The sequence below is a fragment of the Sarcophilus harrisii genome, chromosome 5, assembly GCF_902635505.1.
Source record: "Sarcophilus harrisii chromosome 5, mSarHar1.11, whole genome shotgun sequence".
NCBI lineage: Eukaryota > Metazoa > Chordata > Mammalia > Dasyuromorphia > Dasyuridae > Sarcophilus > Sarcophilus harrisii.
Window position 1 is genome coordinate 106,739,973 of NC_045430.1, and position 17,235 is coordinate 106,757,207.

At 35.4% G+C, this 17,235-nt stretch overlaps 1 long non-coding RNA gene across 4 annotated transcripts in view; it reads right to left on the reverse strand.

Annotated features, from left to right (window-relative positions):
- Nucleotides 1–16,428, reverse strand: part of LOC116419245 — a 38,686-nt gene extending 22,258 nt beyond the window's left edge. For 2 of the 4 annotated variants that reach the window (XR_004229501.1, XR_004229502.1), the window contains exons 1-3: nucleotides 16,296–16,428; nucleotides 15,545–15,614; nucleotides 14,339–14,417 (exon numbers count right to left, since the gene is read on the reverse strand). This is a non-coding gene — a long non-coding RNA (uncharacterized LOC116419245). The remainder of the gene's footprint in view (nucleotides 1–14,338; nucleotides 14,418–15,544; nucleotides 15,615–16,295) is intronic. The other 2 variants (XR_004229500.1, XR_004229499.1) reach the window with 1 other exon arrangement.
- Nucleotides 16,429–17,235: the final 807 nt, after the last annotated feature.

Below are 17,235 nucleotides of genomic sequence, written 5' to 3' on the forward strand. Positions count from 1 at the left end.
AATTGGCCAAATGGGAAAAGAGTACAAAAGTTAATCAAATAAAATAATTCCTTAAAAATTAGAATTGGTCAAGTAGAAGTTAATGTCTTTATGAAATAATTAAGAAACAATAAGATAAAATCAAAAGAATGAAAAAAAATAGAAATGAGAAATATTCTATTAGAAAAACAATTGACCTAGAAAATTGAGGAGATAATTTGAAAATTACCATTTTCATTTCAATGAAAATTTTCATTTCAATTTCATTACCAGAAGGATGATAAAAAAAAAAGACCTTAGATATTACATTTCAGAGAGTAAACAAGGAAAATTGCCCCCAAATCCTCAAACTGGAGGACAAAATAGAAATGGAAAGAATCCACAAATTACCTGAAAGACATTCCAAAATGAAAACTCCCAGTATTATATTTATTATTATTAATATATATTATTATTATATAGTATTATAGTATAGTATAGTATAGTATAGTAATATATATAAATTCCAGAACTCCCATGTTAAAGAGAAAATACTTCAAGTAGTCTAATCAGAAAGAAATCATTCAAATACCATGAAGTCACAGTCAGGATCACACATGGATTTAGCAATTACCATATTAAAGAAACAGGATTTAGAATATGATATTCTGGAAGGCAAAAGAACTGGGATTACAACCTGCCTCGGCCCCCGAGGTAGAGTGTGTGGACCCTGGAAGAAAAGAGATAAGGGCAAGAGAGAGGGGACAGGCAAAATGGAGGCAAGTCAAATCATTCTGATCAAGCCTCAGTTTAATGGGTGCAATAGTACAGATATATATAGCAGTAGAAAAGAAGGCAGGGTTTGTTCAAAACAGTACAGGGTGGGGTCCTAGACAAAGGGTTGGTATCCCGCCCAAGGATGTGCTGCTCAGATGTTTCTGGTGGCAGGAAGCTCTATGATGTGATTAGGGGATGCCTAGATATCTGCCTATTCAAAGTTAGGATGTGATTAGGAGATTCCTATTCAGGAAGTCTTTGGTATGATGTGATTAGGAGATTCAACCTATTCAAGGTTGGCCTTATGTGGCTGTAGATTAGTGCCGGCTCCCCACAACAACCAAGAATGATTTACCTAGGAAAACTAAGCATAATCCTTTAAGGGAAAAATGGATAGTTTATGAAATGGAAATCTTTAAAGCATTCCTGATGAAAAGACCAGAGCTGAACCGAAAATATGACTTTCAAATAGAAGAATCAAGAGAAGTATAAAAAGGTAAGCATGAAAGAGAAATCATAAGGGACTCATTAAACTGTTTATCTTTCTGTATGGGAAGATAATACATATATCTTCTAAAAACTTGATTATTATTAAGATAAAGGATTCTATATAGAAAGAAGGTATAAAAGTGAGTCAATTATATTGAGACAATGTAAAAAAATTAGATAGGCAAGAGGGATTCTCTGGGAAAAGGAGGAAGAAAAAGAGAATTAAGAAAATTATCTCACATTAAAGGTATGCAAGTAAAAGCTTTTAGAATGAAGGGACAATGTTGGGGAGTCAGGTGGGTAATGTTTGAACCTCATAACGAAATTGATTCAAACTGGGAAAATATATAAAATATATATGTGTGTGTATATATATATGTGTGTGTGTGTGTGTGTTTCACACACACACAAAAATCAGTATTAGAAATTTCTTACCCAATAAGGAATTAGGAAGACAAGGGGATAAGAGAAACAAGGGAGAGTGATAAAAGAGAGGGCAGATAAAATAAGGCAGGGGCCAGAAGCAAAACTGACTTGAGGAGAATGATAAACAGAAGAAAAAAGTAGGATGGATGAAAATGCAGTTAGTTGTCTTAAATATGAATATCAATGTGATGAAGTCATCCATAAAGAATGGTTTAAAAACCAGAATCCAACATGTTGTTTACAAGAAACACATTGAAAATAGAGACACACACACAAAGGATGTGAACAATTTTCAGATGATGAAATTGAAACTATTTCCACTCATATGAAAGAGTGTTCCAAATCACTATTGATCAGAGAAATGCAAATTAAGACAACTCTGAGATACCACTACACACCTGTCAGATTGGCTAAGATGACAGGAAAAAATAATGATGAATGTTGGAGATGTGGGAAAACTGGGACACTGATGCATTGTTGGTGGAGTTGTGAACGAATCCAACCATTCTGGAGTGCAATCTGTAATTATGCCCAAAAAGTTATCAAACTCTGCATACGCCTTTGATCCAGCAGTGTTAATACTGGGCTTATATCCCAAAGAGATCATAAAGAAGGGAAAGGCACCTGTATGTGCCAAAATGTTTGTGGCAGCCCTGTTTGTAGTGGCTAGAAGCTGGAAAATGAATGGATGCCGATCAATTGGAGAATAGCTGAATAAATTATGGTATATGAATGTTAGGAATATTATTGTTCTGTAAGAAATGACCAGCAGGATGAATACAGAGAGGCTTGGAGAGACTTACATGAAATGATGCTGAGTGAAATGAGCAGAACCAGGAGATCATTATACACTTCAACAACGATACTGTATGAGGATGTATTCTGATGGAAGTGGATTTCTTTGACAAAGAGAAGATCTAATTCAGTTCCAGTTGATCAAGGATGGACAGAAGCAGCTACACCCAAAGAAAGAACACTGGGAAATGAATGTGAACTGTTTGCATTTTTGTTTTTCTTCCCAGGTTATCTTTACCTTCTGAATCCAATTCTTCCTGTGCAACAAGAGAACTATTTGGTTCTGCACACATATATTGTATCTAGGATATACTATAACATATTTAATATGTATAAGACTGCTTTGCCATCTAGAGGAGGGAGGGAAGGGAAAAGTCAGAACAGAAGTGAGTACAAGGGATAATGTTGTAAAAAATTACCCAGGCATATGTTCTGTCAATAAAAAGTTACAATTAAAAAAAAAGGAAAAAAGAAAATATTGACACACAGAGAGCATTAAAATAAGAGTGTAAAGCAGAATTCATTATTAGCCAATATGATTTTGATATCTAAACCATGGAGAGAGCAAAAGAAAGAAAACTATAGGCTAATTTCCCTAATGAATACTGATGCAAAAATTTTAAATAAAATACTAGCAAGGAGATTGATTACCTGTCAGATCTAAGGAGTTTATAATCAAACAAGAAACAGAAAGGATTACAAGAAATAAAGCAGATAATGTTGAGTACCAAAAATTAAAATGCTTTTGCGCGCGCACACACACACACACACACACAAAAACCTAAAGCAGCCAAAATTAAAAGGTAAACAGAAAACTGGGAATTAATTTTACAATTTTCTCTGATAAATGTTTCATTTCTTAAATATATAGGGAACTGAGTCAAATTTTAAAAAATAAGAGTTGTTTCCCCAGTTGTTAAATGATCAAAGGATATGAACAGGCAGTTTTCAGAAAAAAAATTAAAACCATCAGTCACATGAAAAAATGCTTTAAATGCTGATTAAAGAAATGCAAATTGATACACTCTTGAGTTACTACCTTACTCCTATCAGATTGGCTAATATGACAGAAAAGGAAAATGACAATTTTGGCAAGGATGTAGAAAAATAATACATTGTTGATGGAGTTGTGAACTAGTTCATCCATTCTGGAGAACAATCTAGAACTATACACAAAGGGGTATAAAATTGTACATGACTTTTAACCTGGTAAAAACTACTGCGAGGTCTATACCTCAAAGAGATCAAAGAAAAGGGAAAGGGATCTATTTTTTTTTCCTTTGGCAAAAGGTAGATTTATTGGAAAGAATAGGTTACAGACAAAATAATGGAATATAATAAACACCAAGAATTGCAAATATGAGATAGAATTGGAGAGCAGAGAAAGGAGTTTTAATAATTAATGATGGAAAAAGCAAGTTTCCTAGTGGAATTTGCCATTCACCATGAAGTTGGAATATGCAAAGAGACTATTTGTACAAAAATAATTGTGACAGCTTTTTTTGTGTGATTATGGCAAAGAATTGGATATTGAAAGGATGCCTGTCAATTGGCAAATGATTGAACAAGTTGCAGTATATGAGTGAGATGGGATACCATTTTGCTATAAGAAATGATGAGCAGAATGGTTTCAGAAAAAACCTGAAAAGACAAATATGAACTGTTGTAAAGTGAAGTGAGTAGAATCAGAATACTGTACACAGTAACAGCAACGAAGGATGAACAACTGGTGAATTCTGAATGCAAATCTATTTTTTGTTTTATTTTGTTTTTTATTTTGAAACATGACTAATATGGAATGACTTCACATGTATAATAGACGTGAAATTGCTTACCTTCTTAAAGAAGGAAGAAGGATAGGAGGAAAGGAGAGAATTTGGAATTCAAATTTTTAAAAAAGTAATTGTTAATTTTTTCCATCTTATGTAATTTGGTAAATAATAGAATAATTTTTTTAAAAGAAAAAATGTCTATGCTCTTGATGCAGAGATTACACTGAAGACATATACCGCCGTGAAATCAATGCTAAAGAATAAAAATGGCCCCATCCATGTATACAAAAATACTTATAGAAGTGTTTTTTATAATCACAAAAACTGGTAATCAATTTGAGAATGTCTAACAAAACACATACAAAATAAATACTTTTAGGGAGAGAAGACACTAGAATTGGAGGACCAGAAAAGATAGCATAAAAGGTGGAGTTTAAATTGAGTTTTGAAGGAAAGAGGGAATTTTAAAAGGTGCCTGTAAAGGGAGAGGGCATCCCAGGTATGAAGAAAAAGTGCCAAAGCAAAATCAGAGAGACAAGAATTTCATATTTGAGGAAAAATAAATAAATAAAAAGTCCTAGAAGGGAAGTTATATAAAATGAGGTTAGAAAAGTATATTGTGGCCAGATTGTAAAGTACTTTAATAGGTAATATCCTTTATATTTGATTCTAGATGCTAAATAAAGAAAAGTTGGGACTTGTTAAATTAGAGAATGACATGATCAGATCAATGTTTTGGAAAAATCACTTTAACAGCAGTGTGAAAAATGAACTGGAGACTGGAGATATAGGAGGCAGGGATAACAGGGAGGAAGTTATTACCTTAATTCCAGGGAGAGATGATAAGAATGTTAATTTAGGACAGTAATCATGAGTGGAGAAATAGGGGCAGATGTGAATGATATTGGATGCAGAAACAAAGATTTGGCAACTGACAGGATATGTGGGGATAATGGAAAATGGGGTGGGGGGAGCTGGAAAGGTATCCAAGGAGAACACCAAAGTTTCAAACATGAGTAAGGAGAACAACAGCGATAGCCTTGACAGAAATGGGCAAGTTCAGAAAGGGGTGGGTTTGGGAGAAAGTGATGAGATACGTTTTAGAGGTGTTGAGTTTGGGATGCTTATGGGACATATAGCTTGAAGTTTTTGACAGGTAGTTTGATTGGAGCTCAGGAGAAAAAATAGGGATGAATATTCATGTATATTTGGGAGTCATCTGTATGGAAAGGGTAACTAAACCCCGAGGGGTTTATGGAATCACCAAGTGAGCATACAAAGAGAAATAGCCTTTAGAGTACACTCCCAGTAATGAGGTGCAAGATGGCTGATGAACCAACAAAAAAGGACTAGGAAGAAGAAATCAAAAAGGAAGGAAAGCCAAGACTGACATGTAACATAAAGACCCGAGAAGAAAGCATTTCTAGGAAGGTGGGCAAGAGAATGAAAAGATGAAAGGAGATTGAGAAGGATGATTATTGAGAAAAGTCCATCTAATTTGTCAATTAAGAGATCATTGGTTTGGAGAATGCTGGGAAAACTTGTATGAATTAATTCAGAGATAAAGTAAATAGAAAAAGGAGGGGGAAAAATCACAAAAAATTGAAAACACAAAACTTTGTAAAGCACTATAATCAATGCATTGTCCAACCATAATTCCAGTAGACTCATGATGAAACAATGTATGCTAGCCACCTCCTGGAAGAAAAGGGATGAACCCAGGATACAGGTTGAGCCACAATTATTTGGACATGGATAAAGTAAGAATTTGTTTTGCTTGACTATGCATATTTGTTACAAGTACATTGTTCCCTTCCCCCACTTTCACCCCCACCCCACAATGGGAAGGGTAAGAGGAAGAGAAAATATATTTTTAATTGAAAATAATTTAATTTTAAAAAGAGAGATCAATGGTAACTTTAGAGAAAATTGTTTAGGTAAATGATGAAGTCAGAAAACAAATCGTAAAAGATTGAGAAATCATAGGGAAGAGAAAGTGAACTAAGTGAATTTAATCAGCTTTTTCTAGGAATTTGTTTTGAAAGGGAGGAGACATATAATACTGTAGCTCAAGGGGATAGTAGGATCTAGATAGGATTTTTTTTTAAGGGTGGAGAAAATGAGTGGGGTTTTTTGTTTTTTTTTGGGGGGGGGTTTGTGGGAGGAGGAATAAGAGTAGATTGGGATAGAATGAAGATTAGAAAGATAGAAACGATATGAGGCATTCTGTAGAAGACAAAGTGATGAGATTAAGGTTTAAAGCAGATGTCTTGGCCTTGGTGAAAAAAAAGGTCACCTCTTCACCAAAGTAGAGTAAAGGAGCAGAGAATCCAGGATAATGTCAAGGGGGTATTGAAAAGATTGGAAGTGACCCACTCTACATTTCAAGGAAATTGGAGTTTAATTTTTATGGGGAGGAGGACATCTATGGCTGGCTGTCACTACTTCTCTTCAAGGCTGGGGTGTGGAGCTTGGAATATTTTTATAGTTTGGGAGTTTATGATAAAAGCCATTTTTCTTAGTCTGTGGCAAGAGAAGAGAGTAGTCTCCTTGAGATGAGGATAACAACTTAATCTCAGGAATCTTATCTCCCCCTTACAATAAATCATTCAGATTAGTTTAAGCATCAGTGATCCGGAGAGAGATGAAATTTCAGCTAAATTCATAGGAAGAATAACTCAAACCCATGAAATCTGTTCCTAGTAGGATCCTGGGGTGCACCCAGTGAAAAATCAAAGGATTGGTTGGGATACCAGCATTTCCCCATATATTTACTGCACTGGTAAGTCTCCTATTTGCCATTCAAAGTCCTTTCTCTCTTCCCCTCCCCTATATCTTTTTTCCACCTCTCTCAAAAATGCCTCTGCCAGTCATATGTCTACAGGTACAGGGCTTTGTCATTCCTCTCTCAAGGAATAATCCTGTCTACCTGTGGGTAGTTACCATGGTTACATTTCTCTATGTATTAAATCCCTTAATATTCTAAAATTAAGGAAATTTGCAATGGATTGACAATGAAATCAATAAAACTATTCAAATAAAACAAAAGCCTACATAATCATTTACAGTATTTTAGCTATGAGAATAATTACAACCAGGGTCATGTCAAACCCTCACTATTATGGCATACTGCCTCTCTTCCCTTCTGAAAACAGTCCCACTTCATTTATTTCATTCAATATAAAATGTAGAGTGTCTCCAAAAAAATTTCTCTTCATTCTCTTCACAAGATAAATATTAATAAGAAATATATATTATAACTCTGCATTATCATCTCACAGGAAACAAAGTGGAAAGATGGAAAAATTTAATGTTTGCAGAGAAAAGAGAAAACAGGCATACTTAACTCACTGTTATTGGAGCTATGAATAGGTTCAAACATTTTAGGAAATTATTTGGAATTTTGCAAGAAAATTTACAAAATTATTCATACTTTATAAGTCAATGATCTATTAACAAGCAGTTCACTCTCTTTTTTTTTTTTGTATTTTTTATACTTTTTTTTTGTAAATATCTTTACTTAAACTAATATTTGCCACTAAATTATGTAATTTTGAATACTTAGAATGACAACACATTCCTGAAAAGGGAATAAACAGATTGCCAAAGCAAGAAGACATTAAGACCTGTGGGTATATTTTTCTTCCTTCTTTGGTGATCACTGCTACTTGGTTTTCGTCTAAAAACAGTGTATTCATTTTGAGAACTGGCACACTGGATCTATCTTTTATTGACTCTAGCTGTTACAGCATTTTTTCCCCTCAAAAAGATTTTACATCCAACAGTATTTTTAGTTTTTTGTTTTTTTTTTAAAAGGTAAGACACTTAGATCAAACATATTGCAAAATGGATTCATGAAGTTGTCAGTTTGTAATTACATCTAATAGTTGCCTATACTGGAAAAGCAGATAAAGGTTTAAGATACATTTCCTATTCTTTAAAGGATGTTTCCTACCTTGATGATTTTTTTAAAGGGCGGAGGGGGAAAAGAGGTGTGAAAATTGCTGTTGTCTTACAAATTAAAATGTACCATGTAGAAAGAATATTGTAAAAAAAAAAAAAAATACTGATCTTAAAAAAAGTTGTGAAAAATACAGATCTTTAAGAAATAACAATCTTTTTTAAATAATAGCTTTTAATTTTTCAAAATACATGTAATATATAACATATATTGGATTGCTTGCCATCTAAAGGAGGGGATGGGGGAAAGGAGGGTGAAATTTGGAACACAAGGCTATGCAAGGATCATTGTGGAAAAATTATCCATCCATATGTTTTGAAAATTTAAAAAAAAAAACATGCAAAGAAAAATCGTTTTCAACATTTACTTTTGCAAAACCGTGTGTTCAAAATTTTTCTCCCTCTCTTCCCCCTCCACCCCAGACAGTAAGTAATCCAATATAGGTTAAAGATGTGCAAGAAATAGCAGAATCTTATGAAACCTTTTATAACATACTGCCGAGCAACTTCAAGTCAACAAAAATAAGCCCCAAGTGTTCTGCTCTATACTGTGTAAGTAGGAATAACTGTTGGATCAAATGTGAAATTATTGTCTAATAGGATTCATGCCAATCATTAATCAGAGAAAAGTCTAAAGATGGACATCTGGGAGGGGAAGAGGAGGGAAGTGGAGAAATAACATATAGCAGTTGGGAACTTCCAGCATGGCATTCTAAGGAAGTCAAGTGGTTTGGCTATGAAGACATTTTGTGTGCATTTGACAAATGACACTTTCACTACATGTGGGAAAGAACAGTTCTTTTGTATTAAAACTCATCTCCCTGAAAACTCAGATGAGCAGCTAATGTTGCAAAACAAAACTAAAAGTCCTTTATAAAGGTCAACAGTTTGTAAATCAACAGCATTTCATCCTCATAGCTCATCTGGGAATCATATACCCTGAAGGGTGAGGGGCAAGGGAGGCAAGGGTTTCTATTTGCATTTGGATTGACTTTCTTATATTCTGTTTGTGGCTTTCCCCAATCAAGCAGGAAGATACTGTCATAACTATCTTAGTTCCCTTCCACAAAGTTTTCAGAAAGAGCATAGATTTTGGCTCCAATTATCCTGGTCATCAACACAACGCACCTGACATTATTTTTATCCTCTTGGGACAGGTTCCCAGTTTTCATTGTCATAGTGAATGCATTCTAACTGCATGGTGTAAATTAAGTCCACAACTGCCAAATTCAATCAGCAATCTTTCTAATAGCAAAGGGTAAGTGTGCACAAGAATGGATGAGTAGCTAAACAAATTGCCTTATAGGAATGCAACAGATTATCTCTGTACTTGATACAATGAATAGAGAACCAGTCTCAGAAGCAGGACCATCTAGATCCAAGTCTTGCCTCTCACCTACCCTGGCTGTGACTTTGTCAAGTCATTAAACTTTAGGTAATTCTCTAGGTCTGAGGCTCTAAGTTATAGAATAATTACCAATCTTCATTAGTGGTTGGATTGTTCTCACTGGGAATCTTCTGTACCAATGAAATTACAAGTTTAGGGGAGAAATGAATACTATACAGAATGACAAAAAACAATGTAGTATAGTCGGGAAAGGAATGGTCTTGAAGGAAAATCCAGATTTCAGTCCTGCCTCTGAAACATCCTAGGAACATGGATGAGTCACTTAGCATCTCATCCCATATAGGCTGAACTAAGACTATTAATAATTGCTGCTCTGCATTGTCTACACTGATGAAGTAACAAAATTGTGCTTAAAAAAAATAGAGATTACTGAAAAGATAATGGGGAAGGCTATATATAAAATGATTCAGGGTAAAGAAAGTAGAGCCAAAAGAACAATATACACAATTAGAAAACTATGTTGATGAAAACATTAAGTGGCAACAAAACTCAGATTTTTAAAAAACTGGATTAAGTAATTGATACATTAAAATTGCATTTATAAAGTGTATACCTATACTCCCGGTCCACTCACTTTTTTTGGCAAGGCAAATTGGGGTTAAGTGACATGCCCAGGAAGTGTCTGAGGTTGGATTTGAACTGCTGACTCCAGAGCCAATGTTCTATCTATCTCTGTCTCTAGCCCCAAAGCCTTTAAAAATAAAATAAAATTTTTAAAAAGGAAAGCTATGACAATATAAAGCAGAATAACTTTTTAATTGTAAAAACCCTTCTAGATTATTTCACACTACTCTCAATGTTAATTCCTACTCCCCAGTTTAGATTCTTTTTGTTGTTGTTGTTGTTATACATGTTAAAATATATGGCAAATCCAGTATGTGTAAACATATACAATTCTCTTGCTGGAAAAGAAAAATTGCATTAAAAAGGAAAGAAAATGAATAAGAAAACGAAATGCAAGCAAACAACAACAAAAAGAGTGAGAGTGCTAAGTTATGGTCCACATTCAGTTCTCACAGTCCTCTCTCTGGATGTAGATGGCTCTCTTTGTCATAAGATCATTGGAGCTGGCATCAATCATCTCATTGTTGAAGAGAGCCATGTCCATCAAAATTGATCATTGTATAATTTAATTGTTGCCCTGTATAATGATCTCCTGGTTCTGCTCATTTCACTTTGCATCAGTTCATGTAAGTCTCTCCAGGCCTCTCTACCATCATCTTCCTGGTTGTTTCTTACAAAACTATAATATTCCATAACATTCATATACCATAATGTATTTAGCCATTCCCCAGTTGATGGGCATCCACTCAGTTTCTAGTTTCTAGCCACTACAAAAAAGGGCTGCCACAAACATTTTTGCATATGTGGGTCCCTTTTGCTCCTTTATGATCTCTTTGTGATATAGGCCCAATAGAAACCCAGTTTAGATTTTTCAGAACGCAACTGATGACCTCAGGGATAACTTTGGAGGTAGTTTCTCCTCCTACTATTATCTCCTGAGTCCACACTTGTATGCTTCCCTTTAATAATCAGACAGTAGATTTAGTTCCTTTTTAGCAAAGACATTTACTAACATTTCCATCTTGGAATACTAATTCACCTAATATCAAAAAAGAAGAAATAGAGGTTCTTAGATGCATAGGGCTAGATAGGAGATAAGGTGATTATCCTTCTGGACCTGAATCTCAGATGCAGTGTAGAAATCCTCACCCTTCAAATTCAGAAAGAAAGGAAAAAAGACAGAGGGGTATGTGGCCCCATTTTTTTTTTTTTTTTTTAATCTCTACTGAATTCCAAAACTCAGCTGCCACTTCATCTCACAGTGAAATCTCTGTGCATAGTTAAAAATAGGCTCCCTAAAGTTCCCGGCACTGAATGGAAAACAGAAAGATCATGTGTGGATGCTCGATACAATCCACCAGAAAAGGCAAATTTGATCATGCTTCATATTGTGTTACACCTTTGTGCATATTTTATTATTATTTTTTAATAATGATAACTTTTTATTTTCCAAAATACATGCAAAGATAGTTTTCAACATTCTCCCTTGCAAAAACCATGTTCCTAATTTTTCTCCCCTTTTCTCCCCCCTCCTCCCTTCTCTAGACAGCAAGTATCCAATATAAGTTAACCATGTACAACACTTCCAAACATATTTCTACATTTAGCATGACTCACAAGAATAATTAGATGAAAAAGGAAAAAATGAAAAAGAAAAAAATAAGCAAGCAAACAACAAAAAAGGTGAATATATTATATTGTGATCCACATTCAAACCCCATAGTCCTCACTCTAGATGCAGATGACTCCATCACAAGACTATTGGAATTTATGCAATTTTATTCAACTGTTCTGGGAGCATAGTGCTTTGTGGAAGATTTGACTGGAAATACTTTGAGGGTTTACATAATGTATTGAAACAAAAATAATCTGTATTTGCATTTCACAGATTTTAATCAGCTTTAGTCTTTTAATTTAAAAATGTTTGGAAATCTTTCATTTCATTAAAGATCCATTTTATTCTTATAGGATTTTTTCAGTTTTGCCTGGTAAATTATTCTTTGTTGTCTTTCTTTTTTGTCTTTTGGAATTTCACATTTTATGCTCTCCAATCTTTATTGATAGCTACTAAATCTTATGTGATCCTGAGTTTGATACTTTTTTAAAAATTAATTTATTTATTATTATTATTATTATTTTTTTTATTATAGTAACTTTTTATTGACAGAATCCATGCCAGGGTAATTTTTTTTTACAACATTATCCCTTGCACTCACTTCTGTTCCGATTTTTCCCTCCCACCCTCCACCCCCTCCCCTAGATGGCAAGCAGTCCTATATATGTTGAATATGTCCTTAGTATATCCTAGATACAATGTATGTGTGGAAATCCAAACAGTTTTCTTGTTGCACAGGGAGAATTGGATTCAGAAGGTAGAAATAACGTGGGAAGAAAAACAAAAATGCAAACAGTTTACATTCCCAGTGTTTTTTTTTCCTTTGGGTGTAGCTGCTTCTGTCCATCATTGATCAATTGAAACTGAATTAGGTCTCTTTGTCAAAGAAATCCACTTCCATCAGATTACATCTTCATACAGTATCGTTGTTGACGTATATAATGATCTCTTGGTTCTGCTCATTTCACTTAGCATCATTTCATGTAATTCTCTCCAAGCTTCTCTGTATTCATCCTGGGGGTCATTTCTTACAGAACAATAATATTCCATAACATTCATATACCACAATTTACCCAACCATTCTCCAATTGATGGGCATCCATTCACTTTCCAGTTTCTGGCCACTACAAACAAGGCTGCCACAAACATTTTGGCACATACTGGTCCCTTTCCCTTCTTTAGTATCTCCTTGGGGTATAAGCCCAGTAGAAACACTGCTGGATCAAAGGGTATGCACAGTTTGATAACTTTTTGGGCATAATTCCAGATTGCTCTCCAGAATGGTTGGATTGGTTCACAGCTCCACCAACAATGTATCAGTGTCCCAGTTTTCCCACATCCCCTCCAACAATCATTATTTTTTCCTGTCATCTTAGCCAATCTGACAGGTGTGTAGTGGTATCTCAGAGTTGTCTTAATTTGCACTGAGTTTGATACTTGAACTCTTTTTTTTATTCAGTTTTTTTGGGGGGGATACCTGAATGCTTTCTCACTGTTCACAATATTTTTTTCCCTTAATTTCAAAGCTCTGGATTTTGGCTATCATAATATATTTAATAAAGAATTTTAGAAGGTAACAAATGGATCCTTTCTATTTTCATATTTTTATATATAGGTAATTTTGATTTATGATTTCTTGAAATATGACAATTTCTTGCCATGTTTTTCCTATAATCCAATGAGTCTTAGATTATCTCTCTTTGACCCAGAGTCAAGGTTTAATCAAATTTAGGTTAATGTCTAGATCAGTTTTTTTTATTCTATTAAAAATATTTCCTTTCTTTATAAAACTCTAATAGAACTTTGTGGCTAAGTTATAAGAGCCTTGAGGCTATGCCTATAGTCACTGTGGAGTTATTCTATTTCTCTAGCCTTGTGTCCAGATTCCCTTAATACATAATATTTCTTTGTTTTCAGTTTATTCTTCTGTTTACTCCTATTTCCAACTTTACTTCTTGAATTAGGATTTCATGACAGAATCAGGCTGTGACTAATGCTGCACACTTGAATGGAATGGTGACCCCTTGTTAAATGCTGATTTATACAGGTTAGGGTCCCTGTGGGTTCTTATCCTTTCTGCTAGTGTCTTTTGTATTCAAACGGCTGACAGATCCCAGGCTCACCACTATTCTCGGGGTCCAGAGTGCTCAGCTCTTCAAGGCAATCAGGGGAAATGCATTTCAACCTGTTGTAAACTTCAGACACCCTAAGGCCTGACTGATGCTCTCTCTAATCCCCATCTTTGGTCATAGAGCTCCTCAGGTACTGAACTATCAAGGGTTCTCATGACTAGAACCCTCCAGTCATGTTCCAAGTTCTTATGTCTGGAAGGTGCTTGATTGCCCTTTGGCTTCCTATCTAGAATATTCTTTGGCTAATTGAAGGCAACTGTGGTTGCCTTGCGCTGAATACTTTGGCTTTTAGCCCTTCTTAAGGGCTATATATTATTCTCTCCACTTATGGTAACTTGCTCTTATCTAGAGGTATGATTTCAATATACTTTCAAATGGAATCAGTATTTTCTCTTCCTCCCCTCCTATCTCAGTTTACTAGAGCAGGTCATATGTCTCTTACCTTTTTATGGAAATCCAAACTTCTTCCCTGCTCTCTTCCTTGTCATTAATCACACCAGAGAAGGATTTAGTATTTTCCTCTATGTAAAGGAGAATAAAAAATTAGAAATGAGAGGAGAATTAGCAAATGCCAATTATTGGTTCAGAAGAAGCCAGGAACTCAATACTTCTGACTAACAAGGTATAGAAGAAAGCAGACATGAGAGATGTTATAAAAGTAAAATTGACAGGTATTGGCTACAGATTTGTGTGATAAAGATGAGGAGTCAAGGATGACACCTAGATGGAGATTGGAAGGTTAGTGGTATTCTTAACAGTATAACAGGGAAGTTAGGAAGAGGGCAAGGTTTGAGAGGAAAAATAATGAATTTAATTTTGAATGTGTTGAATTTAAAGCTATCTGTGAGATATCCAATTAGAGGTGCCCAATAGTCATTTTAAGATGTGAGAAATGGAAGTCAGCAGAGGTTAGGGCTGCAAAAGTAGATTTGAGAATCATCAGCATAAGGGCATAAAAAAAATCTCATTTACATGAAGTTAGGGTCCCTCCAACTTGATGGATATTTGAAAACCACACAAGTGACTATGCCTTGTCCTGTTGAACAGACATTTCTATTTGGCGATGAGGGGGACAGAACCTATAGAAACTAAATGCCACTGTATCCTTGTTGTATACCCTTACTACATCAAGGCTAAATAAACCTTACTGTCTTACAATCGTTTCATTTCATCTGAAAATTGAACGTGAAATAAGAACATCTTATTTTTCTCTCCCAACATGATTCATAAAATAATGTATATTAAAAATAAAAATGGAAATAAAACCATATTGGTATTAGGCTTGTCCTAGTATTTGGTGTGGTCATTATTTAGATCATGATGGTTGGGCTGGGGGAAGGGTACCACAAATATGGAAGGTAAAATGATTAGATGGCTAGATATCATCTGTTGAAACCTCTGCTACCCTGAAGAAAGCAATCCAGCATTCCCTAGCTGTTGCTGATCATCCTTCAGAAGGTGAACAGCCAACATAATACAACTGGAAGTGATGGAGCTCAACTCACTCAAACACTAAAGAAAGAGATCTTAGTTTTTTGGACTAGCTAATAGGAGAGGAGGGACAACTAAATAGAGTTGGTGGCCTTCCAAATGAAGGAATCTCCTCTTTCATAAGAGTGGGGAATGATAGCCCCAGCCAGAAAATTACCTTATAGTCCCTAACCAGGTTCCATCTTAGAGGTTTCAGTTCTACCTCATCTTGCCAAGATCAGAGCCACCTGATAAGAAAATAAGAGTTAGTAGAGAAGACACTTGGGAATTTCCTCTCCTGATAAAACAAACAAACAAATAAATAAAGGTTCTAGATATCTCATTGCTGCTCCTGGGAGAAAGATATTTCCTTCCCAGGAGGAGTAGGGAAATGGTGATCTTTACCACCAAGAAAGGGGCAATTAAATCTCAACTTTTGAGTGGAAACCCCACTAAAAGGACTTCAGATTTTAACTATGGGTCTTCCCCCACTATATAATTATACAAGTATGAACCAATCAATAATTGATGCAATTTTGGGCAGCTAGATGGTGCAGTAGATTAAAAGCACTGGCCCTAGAGTTAGGAGGACCTGAATCCAAATGCAGCCTCAAATACTTAACACTTCCTAGCTGTGTGACTTTGGGCAAGTCACTTAACTCCAATTGCTTTGACCCCCCCCCCCCCCCCCAAAAAAAAAAAGGTGAAATTTGATCAGGATGTCAGGAGAGTTATGGCTTAAGCAAATATGGTTGTCAGTATGAAAAGGTGTTCTGGAAATGAAGGGAGGGGTCACAGAGCCTGACACCAAAAGGTGACATTGATTACCTAGCAAAGATACCAAATGATTAGGTGTGGTTCCTGAAAAAAATGGAGTTTAAAAACAAAACAAACAACAACAACAACAACAACAACAATTGATAGCCAACCTATGGGAATGCTAGTAAAACTGTACAGGGAAATTCAACACCAGGGCAATAGGAGCCCATGACTCCACACAAGTCTAAAGCATCCCCTTAAAACCACTGCCCAATTGCATCATACAAAGGTCACAAAAGGCAGACAATGAAGGGAAGAGTTATTATGGGCTTTTGTGATTCAGTATCTGTTGAAGTCCTTTAGCAACCCTTATGCAGGTTACTCAGGGTAAGGCTAAAGGAAAAAGATTAGAGTTACCTGAATCAGCCAGCGTCCAAACAATATCAAGTCTGAGGGTTGGATGAAAGATATTTCTTTTCTAGTGAAGGAAGGGGAGTTTTACCAGCAGTCTTGAGCTACATGTGAGTGAAGTTAGCAAATGACAGCTTGTGGTGGGTTAGACAAAGTCATCAGTTTCATAACAATTACATCAAGGCTACCTGAACTCTCTCATACAGCTGGGAGAACAAAATTGTTGCAAAGCCCTCTCTGCTTTCTCTTCTGAAGCTAGATGGAGCAGCAGAGAGCAGTTAAGTGGTGCTGAATCAGGGCAAATATGTATCACTGAAGCTCTTGGCCAATAAAATCAATTGTGTCTCCCATCAATCAGTAATCACTTAATAAAAGTCTGTCACCTGACTCCTTTTAACTGTTGCAATTCCAATAGAGCTGCTTTTCTAAGTCCACCCTCCCACCTGCCCCTGTCATCAATTCCTCCCAGATTCGAAGGTTAAGTTCTTCCCTCAGATTCCTATTATCTTCAATGGCTTAAATGAGAGTCTCCTGATTCTCAGTAAATCACTTTTTCACTTTTCACTTTAAAAAAGAATGGCAATTCTCCAAATTTCCCTTATGGCAAATGTTCCATTGTAAGTTCTTTATACAGTCCTCCAACACTTTAGTATCCTTGAAACTGTGATGTGTTCCTTTACACTCATATTTCCTCACTTT